The 24,019-nt window shown below is 33.9% G+C and overlaps 1 protein-coding gene across 13 annotated transcripts in view; it reads left to right on the top strand.

The window, feature by feature from the left end:
• LOC135126608 (protein artichoke) overlaps window positions 1-24,019 on the top strand; it is a 491,663-nt gene that overhangs the window by 125,884 nt on the left and 341,760 nt on the right. The gene's annotated exons all lie outside the window — the stretch shown is intronic.

Raw genomic sequence — 24,019 nt, 5'->3', positions numbered from 1 at the left:
TTATAGCAGAAGAACACAACATAAAAACATATACACAAGTGAACATTACGAAAAACATTTAACGAATGACGTGTTGACAACAATTTATTTACTGAAGCTGATGCACGCCAGTGGGGGATGCGACCACCCCTTAAATTTAAAAATAGATTTGGTCCAACTCATTTTCGTTTGCTGCGCAAGTTTATAGGTATGCTTATCTGAAAACGCACAGACTCTATGATTGTATCACATTCGAGGAAGAAAAGTCCTATTACATTTCAGTACATGTTTAATGACCTGTCACTTAAACGTTGCAGCATTGTTAAAAACATTGGTGTAAGTTTTGATTGTTCCTGAGTATTTGATCAGCATATTGCTGATATTACCGCTTCTTCAATTAAGGTGTTAGGGTTTGTTATCAGAAATTGTGTTTCCTTTAAAAATGAACTAAGGTAGCAGTCAAAACGCTGTATTTTTTGTATGTTCGTTCGAAATTAGAATACTGTCATGTGGTCAGGTCTCCATTTTTTACTTGTCATATTGCTTAACTAGAAGACGTCCAAAGGAAATTTGCTAAATTTTTGCACTACAAGTTATTCCAAAGTTATCCTGTCAGAGATTGTGGCCATTTATTATTGCTTGATAAATTGAATTTGTATTCACTGGATTTCAGGCATAAGCTTGGTAGTATAAAATTTGTGTACTATTAAAGTAAAGTTGCTTGTAGCCCTTTACTATCCATATTTCATTTTTATGTTCCACGTATTATACATTCACGACTTCAACCTCGAACTAATCTTATTGTTAAGTCACCGGTGTACCAAATGGCATTGTGCTTTAATTCAATATCCGGTTTGTGTGATCTGCATTTTTCCAGTATGCATAATACCTGGGAAGTTATTACATGTACTTAAGATATTTTTACTAATATCAGTGACCACGTATTTAACATCGAAACTCACTGTTTATGTGTTACATTTTACTTTTACTATATTCACTCTTTTTTGTTATTTATGATATAGACTGTTATATAATCTTAAATTTTCTTCTCAATGTTAACAGCTGTACAGACTAGGTTATTTTTTGTCCTATTATTGGATATGCGTATCTGTTGGACAATAAATCAATTATGTATTTATGTATTTATTTAATTAAACCACGATTGAACAAAATGTTCTGAATATTATAATTCTTATTTTATCATTATTATATAAAGACGTGCGTATTCTTCACATTTTCGAGAAAATTGGGTGCCTCGTTCTTAATTTGACCAACAAAAAAGTTGTGACGTCATCAACATGGACAATACTTGTTACAGCACAAAAGAAAAGTACTCACAACGTATTATCAGTGCAAGAAAAAATAAATTGACCGATTCATTAATTTTTTTTAGTCCCCCTGCATAAGCAAATCTAAAAAATATCAATGCAATAATGATAAATTACAAGTATAGACTGATCATAGTTTCCACATTTTAGACAGGGTATATTCGGCAAAATTTTGAGATGACGTCATCAGTTTTTAGGGGTTGATAAACAGATACATTTTGATCAAAAATTTACTGTACAGTAAGCATTCATTTTGTTTATTAAGCGTTAAGTTACGAAATACTAATATAGCATAAGTCAGCAACTAACATAGGATAGGAAGTGATAATTTATGAGCAGTCTCGAATGTACATCAGTAGTGAATAAATGGGTTAAGAAGGGTTGAGTGTGTATTCTTCAAATGCTGCCATCAAATTAAAACAACATCTATTACATGGCGATCCACAATTTATTACATTACCATGCTTATGATAACTTTAAAACACCTTCAAGATTTCAAAGTATTCGGTTTTGCAGTTACTGATTATAAATCAATAAAATAAATTCACGCATTCATTAATTTTTTTAGTCACCCTGTAAATGCAAATTCAAAAAATATGAAAGGAATGATATAATACAAGGACAGACTCATCATATCTTGTATAATTGAGACAGGATTTATTCTGAAAAATTTTGAGCTATCGTCATCAATTTTTTGGAGGGGCTAGATAAAAATATTTTTCTCATACAAACTTAGCCACACCCTTTTTTACCCCCTTAGGGGTTGAATCTCGGAAAATGTTTAAATAAGGGGTTCACTATTTGTGTCACAGAGCATTCATACCAACTTTCACCTAAAGATTTAAATATACAATAGAAATATTTTCCCATACAAACTTAGCCTCCACATTTCACCCCCTTAGGGATTGAATTTTAGAAAATGCTTAAAGACGGGTTTCATTATTTGTGTTGAAGAACATTAATACTAAGTTTCACGTAAAAATTTCAATTTATAGTAGAAATATTGTTCCTATATAAATTTAGCCGCCCAAATTTTGACACCACTTTTCACCCCCTTAGGGGTCAAAATCCGAAAATGCTTAAATGCGTATTTCCTTATTTGTACTGAAGAGAATTAAAATGTGGCAGGTTTCACCCCAAGCAGCAGACTGTCGTCTAATTCACGTCAATTTTTGGTCATAACTTGTCGGCGACGTCATTCGCCCAAAAAATCACGTGAAAATGACGAAATTTTTATGACTTACTTCTGACGTCAATTAATGACGTCAAAAGGCCGTCCTTTCTTCGTCATTTTTTATAGATTATATGATCAATTAGATGTGGGTCGTCGTATTCTTTAAAAAGTGGCCTTCATAATATTTGATTATATTTAGAGCAAAAAATACAACGGCTTAATTAGAAATACACCAAAGACAAGTTTTTTCATTGTAATAATTTCTAATAAAATAATGATTTCTGAAAACTTGTTTACTCTGGAAGTGTTATTTTGTAAGTACCTGCCTACCTGCTTGGCAAATTATAAATAGAACATCTGGGTTTTTTTTTTTATTTTAATAATAATGAAAAAACTTTCAGAGTTTAAATAATATATTTGTAGTCACTGCTACACGTCTTTCGGTACACAGTACCGTCTTCAGGCAGAAGAGAAACTGGGGTTTTTACAGAGCTATTCCTGAATTTATACCTGATTTAACAATAGTGTTTACAAATTTATGTTAAGTAAGGGAGATTTGTTTATTTCGGTTTGGTCGTTCATTAGTGTATTTAATCTATTGTACCTATTTATTTCCAGACATTCTAACGCGTTTCATTTTGCGCCTTTATTTTCTATGTGTAAAATTTTGAATTCGTCGTTGAAATTATGCTGTTCTTGGATAAGGTGGTTCGCGTACGTAGAATTTGATTTTTTATTGACAAATGCTGATTTATGTTCTTTTATCCTTTTCTCAAATTTTCTCCCTGTTTGTCCGATGTATACTAAGGGGCAGTCACTACAACTTAGCATGTAAACTCCAGAATTCGATTTCTTAGGTGACTTGTCTTTGCTATTGTTTATTAATTTATGTAAAGAATTGTTGGTACGGAAGGAAATTTTATAGCCTGCATTTTGCAGTATTTTTGCAGTTTTAATAGAAAGTTTTCCAAAATTAGTTATAATGTTATACTGATTGGTTTCTTTAATTAAAGGATATATTAATGCTGATGTGATTTTTTTTTTAATTTTCTTTTTTAACATATTATCTATGATCTCGTCCGAATAACCATTGTTTTTAGCTATTATTTTTATTCTCTTAAGTTCGACCTCAAAGTTATTTTCAGATAAGGGGACAGTCAACAATCTGTGTAACATTGATTGATATGCGGCTAATTTGTGACTCCAAGGATGTAAAGACGTTCTATGAATTGTAGTATCTGTATGAGTAGGTTTATGGTAGATATTAAATTCATGGTAACTCTTGTGGTGGCTGATTTGAAGGTCCAGAAAATTGATAGTTTTATTGCTTTCTATTTCTATATCAATAAAACTATCAATTTTCTGGACCTTCAAATCAGCCACCACAAGAGTTACCATGAATCAGCCTCATCAATACAAACATAGAACATCTGGGGTTGAGCGAAAAGACCCAACGACACAAACAAAGTCATAAAAATTCTTTGTCCATTGTTCCTAAAACGGAACAAGGTTTTGAAGAATTCCTTCGTCGAATTTTGATTTTATGAAGACGTTTATAAAGTGATGACGCCAAAAAAATTCGAGAGTGATTAATATTCAGTTTTATTAAATTTATCCTTATCCGTATTTACTATACAATACATCAGTTTGGGGTGTGCATTCGGACTTTCCATTTTTTCGGTATTTATGTTTATTACACTTCACAGAGAAGCATTCCAATATTTCCAGTTGGTTCTCAACCACCGAAACTTTCTCGTGTATCCGTTACTCACTTCAATTTTAACGCAGTTTTGTGCAAATTTATGCCATTCAGTGAGGGTTGTACTTATTTATAGTAGGTAAGTTAATATCTAATAAAGTAATCATTTTAATTTTTACGTGTTTCTGTTATTTTAGATAACTGTACGTAGATAACAAAAGCAGTTTTTTTCAGATAAGCTGGAAAGACCGCCATTAATCATTGAAGATACTCCCACTGATTATGAAGAACTTACGGTGATTGTTTTTGAAAATGAGGCGCTATAAAATATTGCAAAGGTATGTTACTGCAATTTTTTACGAACTAATGCTAATGAACATAATTTTATTTTAGATTTGAAACAAATACAAAACACATGTGCGAAACGAAAGAAATGCTACAGGAAACGAGTGAAAAAATCTCGAACATGGAAACGTCATCAAATCTGACAACTGAAAAAGAAAACAAAAACAGAAATTATGCCGCCAAAACCACACCTAAACAAATTTTGACGAATTACAAGATTATGTTTGCATATTAGAACAAGCAGATTTCTTTGTAAGTTAAAAAAATACAATGAATTCAGATATACATATATAACATTAATTTTGTATATTATATACCGGTAGATGCTGTAATACTACGATACTTTTTGGTAACTTACTATTTACACACATTTCGCTTCATTGTAAAAAGTATTGACAACGAGATTTTCCTGATAGGCTGTACGTTTTTGTCAATGCAACCATTTTACGATTATCCGTTAGATTCAAGTAAATTTAGCATTTTTAAAATACAGAATTTGTCTTCTGCTTTAAGCTGTAATCCCTTAAATTTAATACTAGTCAAATGCTTGCTATTGCCCATAGATGAAAAAATGATTGCATTTCCATTAATCCATGCACTCTAACGGGTTTTTCTTTTCAGTGCAATAAATTGAGGCAAAATTAAAAAACTTAGGTTATTGATATGATTGTTAAAACAGAATTAATTCTTAACGGTACTTTTTTGTGTGTTGGGGACAGTCAAGTCGTCGTGAATTAGATAGTTTTACATATACTGTGGTTTTACAGTGCATTTTCAATCAAGTAACTTCAACAATGCGATTTAATTGTCTTTTCCCTTTATTCTAGTTTTTTTTTAATATTTTTACTTCCCGAGCGTAAGCAAAGGAAGTATTGTAATCGAGTCCGTCGGCCGACTCTCTACTTTTACGTTTTCTCGATCTTTCATGACCCCTAGAAAACGAAGAAATAGGTCTCCCATTTCCGTCTGTCTGTCCGTCCGTCTGTCTGTCCGTCTGTCCGTCTGTTGTCCCGGATTTTTATTAGACAGATAATCTCCGAAAGTACTCGACCGATTGTTGTGAAATTTTGTACTTATATTAAGAATATCATGTAGATGGTAAAACGCTAACCAAAATTTGTCTAATCATCCCCACCACTAATGCGATGACGTCACTTCAAAATTGTACATAGTAAATGGGTTTTCAATTGTATAAAATAACATAGTCCTACACATGTAGTTTACAACTCTGAATCGACTTTTCACCCGAAACGTCCAGATTTTTGGAAAAAAAATCAAAATTATAAAACAACATTTTGAAATTTAATTTTTAATCTGCTAACCAGAATGCTTTGAAATGTTGCAGATGTTTTAAGGCTATAAAGAGCATCATAAATCTTTAGTCAAAAAATATTCGCTTATCCCCTCCAAAAACTTGATGACGTCAGCTCAAAAGTTTGTGGAATAAATCATATCTAAAATGTACAAAATATGATGAGTCTGTACTTGTGATCTATCACTCCATTCATATTTTATGGATTTGCATATACAGGGTGACTCAAAAAAATTAATGAATGCGTAAATATATTTTATTGATTTAATCAGGAACTACAAAACCGAATGCTCTGAAATCTTGCAGATGTTTTAAGGTCATAAAGAGCATAATAAATGTTTAGTCAAAATATATTTGCTTATCCCCTCCAAAAACTTGATGACGTCAGCTCGAAAGTTTGCCGAATAAATCATATCTAAAATGTACAAAATATGATGCGCCTGTACTTGTCATTTATCACTCAATTCATATTTTTTGGATTTGCATATACAGAGTGACTCAAAAAAATTAATGAATGCGTAAATATATTTTATTGATTTAATCAGGAACTACAAAACGGAATGCTCTGACATCTTGCAGATGTTTTAAGGTTATAAAGGGCATAATAAATGTTTAGTCAAAATATATTTGCTTATCCCCTCCAAAAACTTGATGACGTCAGCTCGAAAATTTGCCGAATAAATCATATCTAAAATGTACAAAATATGATCAGTCTGTACTTGTGATCTGTCACTCCATTCATATTTTTTGGATTTGCATATACAGGGTGATTCAAGAAAATAAATGAAAGCGTAAATTTATTTTACTGATTTACTCAGGAACTACAAAACCGAATGCTTCGAAATCTTGAAGATATTTTAAAATGATCATAAGCATGGTAAATTTTTGATCAAAACGTATTTGGTCGTCCCCCCTAAAAAATTTATGACGTCACCACAAAATTTTGCTAAATAAATCCTGTCTAAAATGTACAAAATATGGTGAGTCTCTTCTTGTGATTTATCTCTTCCATTCAAATTTTTTCGATTTGCATATACAGGTGACTCAAAAAAATTAATGAATGCGTAAATTTATTTTCTTGATTTAATCAGGAACTACAAAACCGAATGCTTTGAAATCTTGCAGATGTTTTAAGCATAATAAATTTTTAGTCAAAATATATTTGCTTATCCCCTCCAAAAACTTGATGACGTCAGCTCGAAAATTTGCCGAATAAATCGTATCTAAAATGTACAAAATATGATGAGTCTGTACTTGTGATTTATCATTCCATTCATATTTTTGGATTTGCATATGCAGGGTGACTCAAAAAAATTAATGAAGGCGTGAATTTATTTTATCGATTTAATCAGGAATTACAAAACCGAATGCTTTGAAATCTTGGGAATATTTTAAAGTTATTATAAGCATGGTAAACTTTTGTTCAAAATGTATTTGTTCATCCCTCCTAAAAAAATTGATGACGTCACCCTTAAATTTTGCTGAATAAATCCTATCTAAAATGCAAAAAATATGATGAGTTTGTACTTGTGATTTATCATTCCATTCATATTTTTTAGATTTTCTTAAGAGGTGGTTCAAAAAAATTAATGAAGTCAATTTATTTTATTAATTAAATTAAAGGCAACACTTATTATTAGTATTACACCCCAACCAACCCAATTTGGTAGACACAAAATTTGTTAAAGGAAAAACTCGGTTGAAACATAAGGATAGCACGCTTATTTACATCGACTTTAACATTACAGACCTGCATTTGTTTTATGCGCTCACTTGGTTCCGCGAATGTGAAATAGACATGTTTATAATCAACCAATTGTGAATTTCACCGTCAAGAATTAAAATAAAACCCAATGTTTTATATAATAAGCGGAAGTCGAAGCAATAAAACCGATGGTCGTTTTGTTTACAGTTTCTCTGTTTGACTCTCACGTATGCTGTTACGCCTGTCATCTTAAATTAAGAATGTTTATACATACACGATTTTCAGTTGCCTCTGATACGTATACGTGAGTAAATTGTTTCGTTATTTTATTGATTATTACAAATCAATATTCAAAACGACCCAATTCATTTTCCCGAAAATTTGAGAATATAATAATTTTATTCTTTGTATTACACTACATCTATCCCAACTGATATACGTGTCCTTGCAAAAATGTTGATGACGTCATCGCATTTTTTTTTAAATTCCCACTACAAAAATGTAATGAGAAAAAAAAACACAATAGGCATGCAGTCGTCAAGTTTCCGACAGCGAGGGAAGTACTGTCTAAACTCTTTAGACCAATTTTTTTTTGTTTATACTAATTATACTCGTAATTACCTGTATGTAGATTTGTTTGTGTTCTTAGGAGTGGTTTATCTTTAGTTTGTTTAATTGACATATTTTTTATTTGTTTATTGAAGTTCATTGTTGGTTGTACAAAATTGTAGTAAATTTAATTTTTTTACACTAATTTGCTTTAACTTTAATTAATATATACTTTGTTTTGGGCTTTATTTGGTAATTATAACGAATTATAATATTTTATTTAAGCTAAACAATATAAAAAAATAAAATTATTTCAGCGTTTTATTTATTGCATATTTTTTTATAAAAATCAAAATATAAAAAACGTCTTAAAATGGACAATAAATGCCGTCTCTAGGACGTCAGTAAATCACGTCAATAATTCGTTACAAAATGACGACTCTAAGACGTCAGTACATCACGTCAATTGTTCGTGAGAAAATGACGTCATCTCGACGAGACATTTGACCGTCATTGGTACGTCAATATCACGTGAAATCTTTGGTCACTAAGACGTAAATGATGACCATTTATTCACGTGAAAAAGACGACATCATGTTGCCTGGGACGTAACGATGTAAAGTTACAGTAGATATATCGGTCCTATACAAATTTTATCACACCTTTTTAACCCCCTTAGGGGATGAATTTCGAGAAATCCCTTCTTAAATGATGCCTCCAGCATAAAATAAACATTCTCTCCAAATTTTAACTTTCAAGCATAAGCGGTTTGGGCTGGGCGTTGATAGGTCAGTCGGGACATTGCCTTTTATATATAAAGATTATACCTACTGCCAAAATGACCCTTCTGCAATATTTTGTTAAGAAATTATGCGTATGAATATAAAGACCTAAGGAATGCAAAAATGGAAAGTTTACGTATCGAACAAATCTACGAATGTCATTTTCAAAACACCTTTAGGTTTTGTGAAATAAATGCGTGAATTATTAAATCACGTGATTCCCAAAATGTCAATATTTTTATTTAATTCATTTCATCTAAAATAATTTTTAAAAACCATAATGGTAATTAAAAGGATATAAGAATTTAATATCATTCTTGATTAGTCATTAATTATATTTGGTGGCCATCTTAGAGCTTCGGCAATTGTCTCTATGTATGTAACGGGTGTACAATAAAAAATATATTTGGAGCAGGCGGTGAAAATTCAATTGTTTGCGGCTTTTTTAAAGTGTAGAAAGAGTCACGTAAAAAACTGAAGGTCATTGAAAATGACATTTAGCGGCAAATCATGTTGGGTTAGAAAACAATTTCTCATTTTAATGCAAATCTGCTTGACGCAAATTATTCAAATAAAATTAATAAATAAATACTGGTACGACCTGCACCATCGGTAGCACTCTTTGGGGCGGGGCCTGTCTAATTTGCAGACCACAGTTTATCTTGCAGACTGGGGGTTAAAAATGCTCCAATCAAGTTGAAACTCAACATTTGCTTATTTCTCAATACGAAGATTGTTGGTACAAAATTTCAACCCGTTCGAAGAAACCCTTAAAAACTACCCCCAAAACAACCTTGCAGACTGGGGGTTAAAAATACTCCAATCAAGTTAAATTTTGACATTCGCTAGTTTTTCAATGCGAACATTATTGATGCAAAATTTCAGCCCATTCGGAGAAACCCTCAAAAATCACCCCTAAAACAACCTTGCAGACTGGGGGTTAAAAATGCTCCAATCAAGTTAAAACTCGATATTTGCTTATTTCTCAGTACGAAAAGTGTTGATACAAAATTTCAAGCCGTTCGGAGAAACCCTTAACAACCACCCTTAAAACAGATTTGCAGACTGGGGGTTAAAAATGCTCCAATCAAGTTAAAACTCGATATTTGCTTATTTCTCAATACGAAGATTGTTAATACAAAATTTCAACCCGTTCGGAGAAACCGTTAAAAACTACCATTAAAACAACCTTGCAGACTAGGGCTTAAAAATACTCTAATCAATTCACAATTTGACATTCGCTAGTTTTTCAATACAAGGATTATTAATGCAAAATTTCACCTCATTCGGAGAAACCCTCAAAAATCACCCCCAAAACAACCTTGCGGACTGGGGGTAAAAAATGCTTCAATCAAATCAAAACTCGATATTTGCTTATTTCTCAATACAAAGATTATTGACACAAAATTTCAACCCGTTCGGAGAAACCGTTAAAAACTATCCCCAAAACAACCTTGCAGACTGGAGCTTAAAAATACTCTGATCAAGTTAAATTTTGACAGTCCCTAGTTTTTTAATACGAGGATTATTGATGCAAAATTTCAGCCCATTCGGAGAAACCCTCAAAAATCACCCCCAAAACAACCTTGCAGACTGGGGGTTAAAATTGCTCCAATCTAGTTAAAACTCGATATTTGCCTATTTCTCAATACGAAGATTGTTGATACAAAATTTCAACCCGTTCGGAAAAATCGTTAAAAACTACCCCCACAACAAGCTTGCAGACTGGGGCTTAAAAAATACTCTAATCACGTCGAAATTTGACAATCGCTAGTTTTTCAATACGAGGATTATCGGTACAAAAATTTTAGCCTATTCGAAGAAACCCGCAAAAATCACCCCCAAAACAACCTTGCAGACTGAGCCTTAAAAATGCTCCAATCAAGTCAAGATTTGATATTCGCTTGTTTCTCAATATGAGGATTATGGATACAAAATTTCAGCCTATTCGAAAAAACCCTCAAAAATCACCCCCAAAACAACCTTGCAGACTGGGGATTAAAAATGCTTCAATCAAAGCAAAACTCGACAGTCGCTTATTTCTCAATACAAAGATTGTTGATACAAAATTTCAAGCCGTTCGGAGAAACCCTTAAAAATCACCCCCAAAACAACCTTGCAGACTGGGGGTTAAAAATGCTCCAATCAAGTCAAAATTTTATATTTGCTAGTTTATCAATATGGGGATTATCGATACGAAATCTCAGCCTATTTGAAGAAACCCTCAAAAATCACCCCCAAAACAACCTTACAGACTGGGGGTAAAAAATGCTCCAATCAAGTCAAAACTCGACATTTGCTTATTTCTCAATACGAAGATTGTTGATGCAAAATTTCAACCCGTTTGGAGAAACCGTTAACAGCTACCCCCAAAACAACGTTGAAGACTGGGCCTTAAAAATATTATTACCAAATCGAAATTTGGTGTTTAGTTTTTATCTATACGAGAAGTGATAATGCAAAAAAACAGCCTTTTTTAAGCTGCTCTTAACAAGTACCCCAAAGCAATCTTTCATACGGGAGCTTAAAAGTATTCCAATTGAGTCGAAAGCTACCACTTGCTGAGTTCTTTACACAAAAAATTATCATGTCAAATTTTAGTCACCTTGAAGCAACTTATAAAAATGATTGATAGTTGAAATTGATTTAAAGTACAAGTAGCAGAAAAATTTCAGACAAATATAAAGAGACAGTACATTATGTCTAGAATGAGAGGAGGGAAGATTGTTTGAAAAAATGCCTGGTACCGCGTTTTCTACTAGGGTCATAAATGGTTCTTCCAGGTCCTCCGAGAAACTGGTTGTTCCAGTGGCGTGCTCGAAAGCGTTTGCGGGATACTAGGCATAAAACAAAAATAATTTCATAAGACAGCATATAAAAGTAGCAGCAGCAAATTTACTTGAGTTTTTAATTGGTTAAGATTCGTTGCTACGGTCGTTCTGTTATCTCCACCTTTGCGCAAACCGAGCTAATTCCTACAATAATTAATCACCTAATGATCTTAATATGCATTGTTAATTATGAAAAATATTGTTTTGTTACCTTTTATAACTGTATTTTAATGCGTATACACTGACCGGCAAAAAACCTACCACGCTGTAAAATTGTTAATTTAACTAGTGATCGTTATTGTATTAAAGAACCATTCACTGTTGACACATGATGTATAAATTAGCAACAAAAAAGAAGACAAATAAACGCAGAATTAAATTTAATTTAACAAAATAACAGAAACAGAGCGACAATTTGGGAGACGTCTGTAAGAGTTAACGACATTATTTTCGCGTGAAAATGTTTATTAACTGCCAAACTTATAATCAAATGATGAAAAACACTGTCTACAACAACAGCCTCCTTTATTATTTTAATTAAGAAAATATCCTAATTGGTCTGTTTCTGTTATTTTGTTAAATTAATTTAAATTTTGCGTTTATTTGTCTTCTTTTTTTTGTTAATTTGTACATCATGTGTCAACAGTTTATAAATAAGGTATGTAGTGCCATTGGAAAGATTAAAATCATGTATATTTTCAAATTCTATATTTTTTTCTCGAATTTTCACATCTATATCGTTATTTCCATCTAAGAATTTAATTTATCAATACAACTAAAATTTCCCTAAATACATGCACTCAACTAGATTAGTCTTAACTGTAGTCGTCTTTACTTTTACTAAGATTTTCCAATTCGATGTCACTTTTACCGCTAGTACGTAAAATGCAATCGAATCAAGTTACATTTGCAACAGCGTAACCAAACAAACTTTCTTATTTCCCATTTTATACAATTTATGTCATAGATTTATGTCAATTAACGCTTAAACAATGTCATACAAAATAGAGTTGCAAAGAGTCATATACCAGTTAATATAGTGAATATATTTTGGACCAAATATATCACACGCGCAACTATATACAGAACAATTAAAGACTGCGAGGTAGCAATACCACAATAAGTTTAGAAAGATTAAGAAGAAAGACAAGAGCCTGGAACATCAACAAGAAGATTGGCTCGATTGTTTAGAGTTCCTATATAACAGTTTCTAGAGAAATAGGCAAAAACAACTTAAAATACAGCAAAAGAGCTAAATGTTCAAAACATACAGCATCGCAGTTAGAGAGAATTCTTAGATGTTGCCGGCTATTGAGAATTCATCATTTTCTGGACAATCGTGTGGTTGTGCTGGGCGATGAAAAATATTTTACGTTTGCCCATTCAGAGATGGAAGGTAACGATGGATTTTATACAAACAATATAGAAGAAATTACAAGTAAAATTTAAGTCGAAGGCAAAGTTTGAAGATTAAATTTTGGTTTGATGGGCTATATCTCCGGCCGGCGTTTCAGCACAATTCATTGGCCGTGCTAGAGGTGACGCGGTCAATACATAACAATATATAGGAACACCATAATAACGAAGATGTAATATTTTGGCCAAATTTAGCAAGTTGCCATTATACTAGAATGTCCAGGGAATGGTTGGAAAGCAATAATATAAGTTTTGTACCTAAGAAAAGGTAATCCCCCCATAGTGCTGCCAGTACAAACAATCGAAAACAAAATTTGGGGAATACTAAGTAGAAAGGTTTACAACAACGGCTGGGAAGCCAATTTAGAAGAACAATTAAGAAGAACAATTTACCAGACAGTTAAAGAAATGGACGTGGACACCATCCAAAGGCTGTAAGACCTACATATGAAGACAATTTTGCGTCGTATTGAATATAACGAATCTTTATCTGTTTTCCCATTAATAATAATTAATTAAGAAATCAGCACATTTCTGGGTTCTTTTTGAAATCCAAATAAAATTAAGTTTGAGCTTCCTATTATTAATTTAAACTTTCTCTCAAAACGTTTTTTTAACGTTAGGTTTCTCGGAAATTAAAAATGTCTCTAATTTTCTTTAAAATATCTTTAAGATTTTGTTTCCTCTGAATTTTAAATTTTCTCTTCTGGACACCACTAACTTAGTATTTTTTGACTGATGATGAAATGATGATTAATTATATCTCAAAGAACTCAAAACCAGCATATAGTATGTACTGAATGAACCAAGTTAACAGCAAAAGTGACGTGTAAAAACGCACAAAAAATGAGAGATTGGACGAAAAAATGCCGAACTTATGGCAACAATTATCTAACAGCGATAAACATGAACTCAAATTATCACAATTCACGTATCTGTAACAAATACTCCTATATTCGTAATTTATATATTTTTTAAATTTAAATATTAATAAATTAACTAATAATTAACAATAAAATAATAAAAAAATAAATTAATGTCAAATTTTGACTTGATTAGAGTATTTTTAAGCCCTAGTCTGCAAGGTTGTTTTAGGGGTAGTTTTTAACGGTTTCTCCGAACAGGTTGAAATTTTGTATTAACAATCTTCGTATTGAGAAATAAGCAAATATCGAGTTTTAACTAGATTGGAGTATTTTTAACCCCCAGTCTGCAAGGTTGTTTTAGGGGTGATTTTTGCGGGTTTCTCCGAATGGGCTGAAATTTTGCATCAATAATCCTCGTATTAAAAAACTAGGGATTGTCAAAACTTAACTTGATCAGAGTATTTTTAAGCTCCAGTCTGCAAGGTTGTTTTGGGGGTAGTTTTTAACGGTTTCTCCGAACGGGTTGAAATTTTGTGTCAATAATCTTTGTATTGAGAAATAAGTAAATATCGAGTTTTGATTTGATTGAAGTATTTTTTACCCCCAGTCTGCAAGGTTGTTTTGGGGATGATTTTTGAGAGTTTCTCCGAATGGGCTGAAATTTTGCGTCAATAATCCTCGTATTAAAAAACTAGGGATTGTCAAAATTTAACTTGATCAGAGTATTTTTAAGCTCCAGTCTGCAAGGTTGTTTTGGGGGTAGTTTTTAACGGTTTCTCCGAACGGGTTGAAATTTTGTGTCAATAATCTTTGTATTGAGAAATAAGCAAATATCGAGTTTTGATTTGATTGAAGCATTTTTTACCCCCAGTCTGCAAGGTTGTTTTGGGGATGATTTTTGAGGGTTTCTCCGAATGGGGTGAAATTTTGCATCAATAATCCTCGTATTGAAAAACTAGCGAATGTCAAATTATGAATTGATTAGAGTATTTTTAAGCCCTAGTTTGCAAGGTTGTTCTAGGGGTAGTTTTTAACGGTTTCTCCGAACGGGTTGAAATTTTGTATTAACAATCTTCGTATTGAGAAATAAGCAAATATCGAGTTTTAACTTGATTGGAGCATTTTTAACCCCCAGTCTGCAAATCTGGTTTAAGGGAGGTTGTTAAGGGTTTCTCCGAACGGCTTGAAATTTTGTATCAACAATCTTCGTATTGAGAAATAAGCAAATATCGAGTTTTAACTTGATTGGAGGATTTTTAACCCCCAGTCTGCAAGGTTGCTTTGGGGGTGATTTTTGAGGGTTTCTCCGAATGGGCTGAAATTTTGCATCAATAATCCTCGTATTGAAAAACTAGCATATGTCAAAATTTAACTTGATTAGAGTATTTTTAAGTGCCAGTCTGCAAGGTTGTTTTGGGGGTAGTTTTTAACGGTTTCTGCGATCGGGTTGAAATTTTGTGTCAATAATCTTCGTATTGAGAAATAAGCAAATGTTGAGTTTCAACTTGATTGGAGCATTTTTAACCCCCAGTCTGCAAGATAAACTGTGGTCTGCAAATTAGAAACGCCTTTTGGGGCGGTCCGCAAACGCGGACAAAAACTTGTTGATGGCACTCTTTGCTGGGTGCCCCCCCTCTGTCAAGGAGCGGCGGCGGTCCAAAGGGTTGGGCGGACCATCTTTCACATCTGCTTTTACCCCACTTTAATATTTTTTAGTTAGTTAGTCCCCTTCGATAGCAGACGAGTTGTGTGGACTGTACTGTTCAGTGTTGTGGACAATAATTACAGTCCACTTCATTCCTCTTCTCCCCGGCTAGAGTAATTACAATATTATTACATCCACAAATTATCTGCTAGCTAACACCTCATTAACATAAGGAAAACCATATTCGAACGTTTGAGAAACTTTGGTTGGCCTACCGTTCATTATTCATTAAAAAAAAAAAACACAACAAGTGATTTGTGTTTTATATTGACGAGTTACTTTTGAAATAGAAAAATAAATGTAAGAATGGAAATCATACTGGTTATTAAAAAGATCAGTTCATTACAACACTTTGCAAATTTTTGTTTCTTAGGAAAGTAAAAGAAAACATAAGAATACATCACTTTATTGAAATCTTCTGTAACAACAATAAGAAAGCATTCTGCCTAATTCTGTCGAACATTATGTAGGGTCTGATATATGTTACATTTTGAATTACATTACAACAAATGCTGGAAGTGAGAACCCCCTTCTTGTAGACACAACCTAGCCCTTCGCCTTACTGCATTGGCCACATTTTCTAAAACACTTGCACTATTATTAATATCATTAATTTTGTGTGTTATCCTATTCCGCAATTCTTCCAAGTCATTTATGGGTGTTGTATAAATTGAATTTTTTATATGTGGCTATAAGAAGTCAGAAGGAGTGAGATCACATGATCTAGGCGGCCAGTTGTTTGGTGTATTCCGACCACGGTGGTAGAAGTAAGGTGTGGAAACAAGCCGCTCCAATTTGTTGAATAAAACACGCATCCCAGTAGGCTTATTTACTACGAAATAGTATCCACCACAGTATGTCCATCTATGTATTAATATTTCAACTTCTCAGTGTATTAATGAATAAATTAAGTGACAGATTCATTGGAGGAAAAATAAATCACAGCACTACGGTTTGTGGTTGGTTTTTGGTGTAAATCGTGTGATTGGTGGATGATTCGACATTTGTGATTGGGTAATAAATGACATTGGCATAAATGTCAAAGAATTAATGCAGTTTTCTATTACTTAATTTCAACTGATCTCTCTAGACGTCGTTGCGCTGTGGACAGCTAATGACATATAATCCAAACCACGCGATTTGTGTTTTCTACCAATGATTTTGAGGAAAGTTATGAATGAGGTTTCCACACCTTACTTCTACCACCGTGATTGCGACTAATAATCCTATTTTCATAAAATTCAGACAAAAAACCTATTGTAGCTCCAGTTGCATGAGCAGTGGCACCTACCTTCTGCTGAAAGTAACCATACACTAACTCGTCATCATCCAGCTGATTTAAGAATACTCTTAAAATTTCGTCACGGTATTTTTCAACATTTATGTTTCCTGAAATGAAAACATCATTATTTTGTTGTTAAAATACCAGACACCTCTTTACCATAAAAAAAAATTGGACCAATTATTCTGCGTTGGCTAATTGCCGCCCAAACACAAACTTTCTGGGGATATTGGGGCGACTCAATGGAAAAGTGTGGATTTTCTGAAGTCCACATTCTTGTGTTTTGTAAGTTTACATAGCCACTAAGATAAAAGTATGCTTCATCAGTGAAAAACGTTTTTTCAAGATGGTCACCCAGGTCCAGAGTATGCAGAAACCATTCACAGTATTGAACTCTTTGAGGAAAGTCTGTTGGATGTAATTCATGTACAGATGTGAGACGATAAGGAAACAAATGAAGATCCTTTTTTAGAAGAGTGTTACAGGTACCAACAGACAAACCAAGTTGTTGTGATAAATGACGGATAGAAGTACCCGGAGTTTCTTCCATTACTTCTCTCGCTTCTTCAATAGTTCTGGAGTTCGTTTCTTTGGACGGCCAGTTCCAGTTTTTCGTGTCACAGATCCAGTTTCTTGGAAATTTTTTAAAGAGACATTTAAAGTTTGTCGAAACTGCGTATACTCTACGGCAAAATCAGGGAATTCTTCTCGAAACTTTTCCATACATAATCCAATTAAAAACTGCCAAGTTCCATCTTCTTTTACACCGTTTCGGTAGTACGAGATTACCATGAACATTTTGTGTTGTTCAGAAAAAGCCATACTTGTTAAAAAATGAGTTAAACGCAAAACTCACACGCTAGTTCTGAAAAGAACTGATTTTTATCACGCAAACAAAGCAAAAGATGAAATAACAACTAAACTGCAAAAAAGCGATACGAACGTTAGGGTTAGGAAATCTGAACGTCAAATGTTATTTTTTTTTTTGTATTTAAGATGATAATGATGTACCCATCTATGCTCTGAACTATATTTGGTCGCGTACTTATGCCCCGAAAAAATTTGCCCTGTTACGAAAAACGGTAAATTGTAGTTCCAGCGCCTCCTCCAAATATATTTTTTATTGTACACCCGCTATATGTAACCCGCAATACACGAATAAAAAAAATGGTTTAAAGAAATTAGACAGTACTTTCCTCGCTGTGGGAAACGTGACGACTGCATGCCTATTATGTTTTTTTTCGCATTACATTTTTGTAGCGGGACATTTTAAAATAAATTGAATTAATTTTTTCAATTTCGTCATTATTTGGCATTGACATCTTTGTCATTTTCTTTTTCTGTGATTATTATGATTGCGTATTAAAAAAAAAAATAAATTGCACGAAGTCGTCTCTGGGGTGAACAGATAAAGTGAACAGATAAATTGAACACTCTGTATAGTACTTGTAATTTAAGACAAATAGCCACCACACTTATCAACCTGTAGACGTGAATACAAACGAAACTAAAACATGGTTTCTACGAATTGCAATAACCGGATGACAATGCGACGGTCCAGACTTTTTTATTGCTCTGACTTCCATTTATTGAACAAAACACTACATTTTATTTGTTTTTTTGGATGCTGTAACTCACATTTGGCTAATTAAAATTTGTCTATATCTAGGGGAGCATCTCCTAGCCTCCCCCCTAGCTACGGCCTTATGAAATATCGAGATGCGAGTACTAAATTAACCAATGGACTCCATTACTGTACGTCCTTAGATTATCCTCTATAAGAAAAACAACTAGAAAGTGTTTATGTTTATACATCGGAAGAATGGCACGTAGAAATTAGTTTAATTCGAATACGTTCGACCCCTCAAACCAGAGGAACAAAACAATCAACTAGTAAGCTACAATCGACAAAATGTTCTGAATATCATTACATTATTATAATTCTTATTAAATAAAGACGTTTGTATTTTCACATTTTCGAGAAAATGGGATGACTCGTTCTTAATTTGAGGAATAAAAAATTTGAATGCTATGATGAATCACAAGTAAAAACTCATATTTTGCACATTTGGGCCAGAATTTATTCCGCAAAATTTTGAGATAACGTCAATTTTTTGGGGGAAATAAAGAGATTTATTTGGATTAACAGTTTACCATGCTTACAATGACTTTAAAATGTCTGCAAGATTTCAAAGTATTCAGTTTTGCAATTCTTGATTTAATCAATAAAATTAATTGACTCAGTCATTAATTTTTTTTTCAGAGACCCCGCAAAACTAAAAAATATTAATGCAGTGATAAATCACAAGTATAGACTCATCATTCTGTCACAGTTAGCAACAAGTTACGAAACCGATTTGCCCTCAAAATGTAAGTTTGGCTGATGCCAGGTATTTCGCAAAGAAACTGCGAAATGCTTGGGCCAGCAGAAGGAACTTGGAGAGTGGCAAATCGAGGACAGTGAGTGACAGTTAGAGTTAGAGACTGTGACAGTGTGGGTCCCTTCAAGACTGCCAAAGACAACCGTAATGATTAAGTAACTACCAACTCCATATACTTAGTTTTGTAGTTAGTAGGTAATAAATCATAGAATAAGGAGAGAAAAAAAATATATGTCATGTCCTGTGACCATTAGGGTTGTTATATAAAAACATTTGTCACCTATTCTATGATTTATTACCTACTAACTACAAAACTAATTATATGGAGTTGGTACTTACTTAATCATTACGGTGGTCTTTGGTAGTCTTGAAGGGACCCACACTGTCACAGTCTCTAACTCTAACTGTCACTCACTGTCCTCGATTTGCCCCTCTCCAAATTCCTTCTTGCCCAAACATTTCGCAATTTCTTTGTGAAATACCTGGCATCAGCCAAACTTACTTTTTGAGGGCAAATCGGTTTCGTAACCTGTTGCTAACTGTGACAATTCTTTACACATGTAAGATTAAATTTTTTCAGCAAAATTTTGGGGTGACGTCATCAATTTTTTAGGGGGGACATTTTGATCAAAAATTTCCATGCTTATGATTAATTTAAAATATCTCCTAGATTTCAAATCATTCGGTTTTGTAGATTCTGACTAAATCAATAAAATAAATTCACACATTCATTAATATTTTTGAGTCACCTGCATATGCAAATACAAAAAATATGGATGGAATGATAAATCACAATTACAGACTCATCATATTTTGTACATTTTAGATAGGATTTATTCGGCAAACGTTTGAGCTGACGTCATCAATTTTTTGGAGAGGACAAGTAAATATATTGTGATTAAAATTTTATCATGCTTATCATAACTGTAAACCATCTGCAAGATTTCAAAGCATTCAGTTTTGTAGATTCCAAATTAGATGTCAAAATGTTGTTTCCTAATTTTGATTTTTTTTTCGAAAAATCTGGATGTTTCAGGAAAAATCTCAATTCGAAGTCATAACATACATGTGTAAGACTATGTTATTTGATACAATTTAAAACACAATTACTGTGCACAATTAGTGGTGGGGATGATTAGACAAATTTTGGTTAGCGTTTTACCATCTACATGATATACCTAATATAAATACAAAATCTGACAACAATCAGCCCAGTACTTTTGGAGATTATCTGTCTAATGAAAAGCCGGGACGGCAGACAGACGGACAGACAGGCGGACAGACAGACGGATAGACAGGAAACTGGAGACTTATTTCTTCGTCCTCTAGAGGTCATGATAGGTCGAGAAAATGCAAAAATATAATGTATAATGTATATATATTTAAATTTTAATCAATTAAATCCGCTATCAAATTAATAAATAGCTGGCAATTAAGGGATGAAAAGCGCTGGTAATTTAGATATTTTGCTAATTTGCAGCGCTGGTAATTAAGACTTCGCTAATTTGCAGCGCTGGTCATTAAAGGTGAAAGCGCTGGTCATTAAGGCTCCTCCTTACAGTCATTAAAATCTGCCGAAATACGGCAAAACGTCACTTCCAATATCATCCTTACTATAGCACTTGAAGACTTGTGCGACATATCTACTTGTTCGTATAAAGGCTTTCGTTTTTTTAATAACAAATAAAAACAGAAAAACTTCTTTTTCTCTTTGAGCCAAAGCTATAACGTATTTTGGCTTAAAAAAATCTGACAGTGTAGATAATATTATTGCTCACCTGGGAATAATAGTTATTTATATATCAAGGGAGCAAAGTGAAACATTTCCTCCTGCGGATTCAGGTTGAGGCCCGACGCGTAGCGGAGGGCCTTACGAATCCGAAGGAGGATATGGCACTTTGCTCAAGTGATATATATATATATATATATAGGGAGTGTCTCAAAAAAATTAATCACTGAGTCAATTTATTTTATTGATTGAATCAAGAATTGCAAAACTGAATTTTGAAATATTGCAGACGTTTTGAAGTTACTGTTTCACATGGTAGGTTTTTAATCAAAATATATCTGTTTATCAAGCCCAAAAACCTGATGATGTCATCTCAAGATTTTGCCGAATAAATCCTATCTAAAATGTGCAAAATATCATCTGTATATTTTCATAATTTATCATTGCATTCATATTTTTTAGATTTGCTCTTACAGTGACTCAAAAAAATGTATGGATCAGTTAAATAATTTATTTTAGAGAATAACTCAAGAGTTGCAGAAATGAATACTTTGAGATCTTGCAGACGTTTTAAAGTTATTGTAAGCATGGTAAATTGTTAAGAATATTTATTTATTCCCCCCAAAAAATTGATGGAACGGCTCACTCGATTTTCGCAGATAATTTTGGAAATACAATACAGTTATTTTTAGTATTACACTGTACCAATCCAAGGTGGTATACGTGTTGATCGTAAATGTTGATTAGGTCATCACAAAATTGTGTGAAGAAACGATTCAACTCGAAAATGCTGAATATGTTTCATTATACTTTTGGTGCGAAGGAAGCTCTGTCGAAACAACGTTCGATCAATTTTTTGACAATGCAACTCAGTAGATGCTCATACTCGAAATACGAAGTATCTACTCGAATATCAATTCAAAATATTTCTAGTTTTTCTAGATGATGCAAATAGGTAACAGTTGATGCTCAAGTAGCATCTCGATACAACAAAAAAGGAAAACAGTGACAGTGTTCAACCATCAAGGCAAAAATCGAGTCACCAAAATATAAGTTGTAACGGATTTTTATTTAATTTTGAATTGATTTGCCTTCGAAGTGGTGGCGCATCTATCACGCGTAGTGTTGGTGGGAGCTATGGGAAAAAACGGGGAGAAAAAGAGAGATAAGAACAGGGGAGAGATAGCGGGGAGGCGCGAGTGAGGAGCTCGGGAGGAAGACAATCAAGTTCAGGGGCTTTTCAAGGAAGATTTTCGGGAAGAGACGGGACCTGGGTACCGAAGGAAGAGTCAGGAGCCTCCGCCGCCTACGCTGAGGAAGGAAGAGGTGCCCTTCCGCATATTTTAACAGTGATTGGCTTATCGTATGTAATATCTTTAATAATATCATTTGTCGTAAACGTAGTTTTATTGGGCTCGGGTTGAAACCCACTTCGTGAGGTAACAATACAGTAGCATTTATTTGAAATCCTGTAAGTAGGTTACATAAATTTTGGCGCCCAACGTTTCGTAGAGTCCTTTAAACTGCGTTTATGATGGCAGGATCCTATTTTAATATGGAACCAAATTTTTTGAAATCGAGCGAAGTTAATCACGAGTTAAAAGTGCGGGGGGTTACGCCCGATCGCTTAGATCTAGATACAAAGCGTAAACAGCTGCGACGGAGACTACGAGAAGATATGAATCGTGGTGAAGTCATGTACGCTAATCCCAATTTCGATTTCGAGGCGGAAAAAACGGAGGTTGAAACAACACTAAGTGATATCCGAGCCTTGTTGGATTCTTTTGATGGTCGACGGGGGGATGGGAACAGGAGACTTCTCACCAAGTACTATCATGTAATGGGTCGCTTACATCGATTCCCAGCGACGGCGCCCGTAGCTGTGCAAGAATTCAAACATGATCAAATGGCGATGGCGGAAGCATTGGATGAAACCAGGTATGAAATGGTGGAACAAACCTCTCTACCTCCAGATGATGCGACCGCGAATCCGGCGGGAGTCAACCAGAACACTACGATCCTTAAGCCTACTCCGGTACACAAGTGGAATGTAACTTTTGATGGTAAGTCTCAGCATGATTCGGTCAATGGGTTTTTACAACGGATAGATGAATTGCGAGTGGCTCGAAATACCTCAAAAGCGGAATTATTTAGGTCTGCTGTAGATTTATTCGATGGAAAGGCACTTTTGTGGTATAGATCGATAAAACCATCAGTCAGTTCGTGGGATCAGCTGGTTCAGGCTTTAAAGCGAGATTTTTTGCCGCCAGATTATGATCAGGAACTTCTTAAGGAAATTCATAATCGAACGCAGGGATCTCGTGAGTCAGTTGTTTTGTATCTGGCGACTATGCGCAATTTATTTAATCGATTGTCGGATATTCCACCTGAAATTTCCCAATTGCATATAATTCGTCGTAATCTCTTACCGGTTTTCCAAACCCACCTCGCTTTGCTCGACATTAAAACGTTTACTCAGTTGTCGGATATCTGTAGGACCCTGGAAAGCGTTTTAGCCAATCAGGAAAAATTTCGACCACCTCCGCGGCGAAGCATCGTTCTGCTAGAACCCGATTTAGCTTGTCCAGACGGGGATAACCAAGAAAATAAGTTATTCTCGACCTCTCAATTTCGTAATACCTCTAACATTTCTTCTCCACACCAAAAAAGTGAATTGACATGTTATGCATGTCGGAAACCGGGTCATTTTCGGCGTGAATGTCCTAATAAAACCCCGAAAAAACCTGCTTGTGCTGGCTGTGGAAAAGTAGGTGTCATCCACCCTAACTGCCCACGGTGTAGGCCGGAAAACTAAGTGGGGGAAAGCGCTTACCATCGGGCCACCGCTTTCGTTACTTCCCTAAGGCCCCTAGCCAAACTACGTGTTCACAGCGATTAGTTTCAGGGAAGGAAAGAATTAATACTTTACTTGTAGA

The sequence above is a fragment of the Zophobas morio genome, unplaced genomic scaffold, assembly GCF_036711695.1.
Source record: "Zophobas morio isolate AGI-343-1 ecotype UQ-CSIRO unplaced genomic scaffold, CSIRO_AGI_Zmor_V1 ptg000011l, whole genome shotgun sequence".
Taxonomy (NCBI): Eukaryota; Metazoa; Arthropoda; class Insecta; order Coleoptera; family Tenebrionidae; genus Zophobas; species Zophobas morio.
Note: the sequence above shows the minus strand (reverse complement) of the source record. Positions and strands in the feature narration are given on the sequence as shown.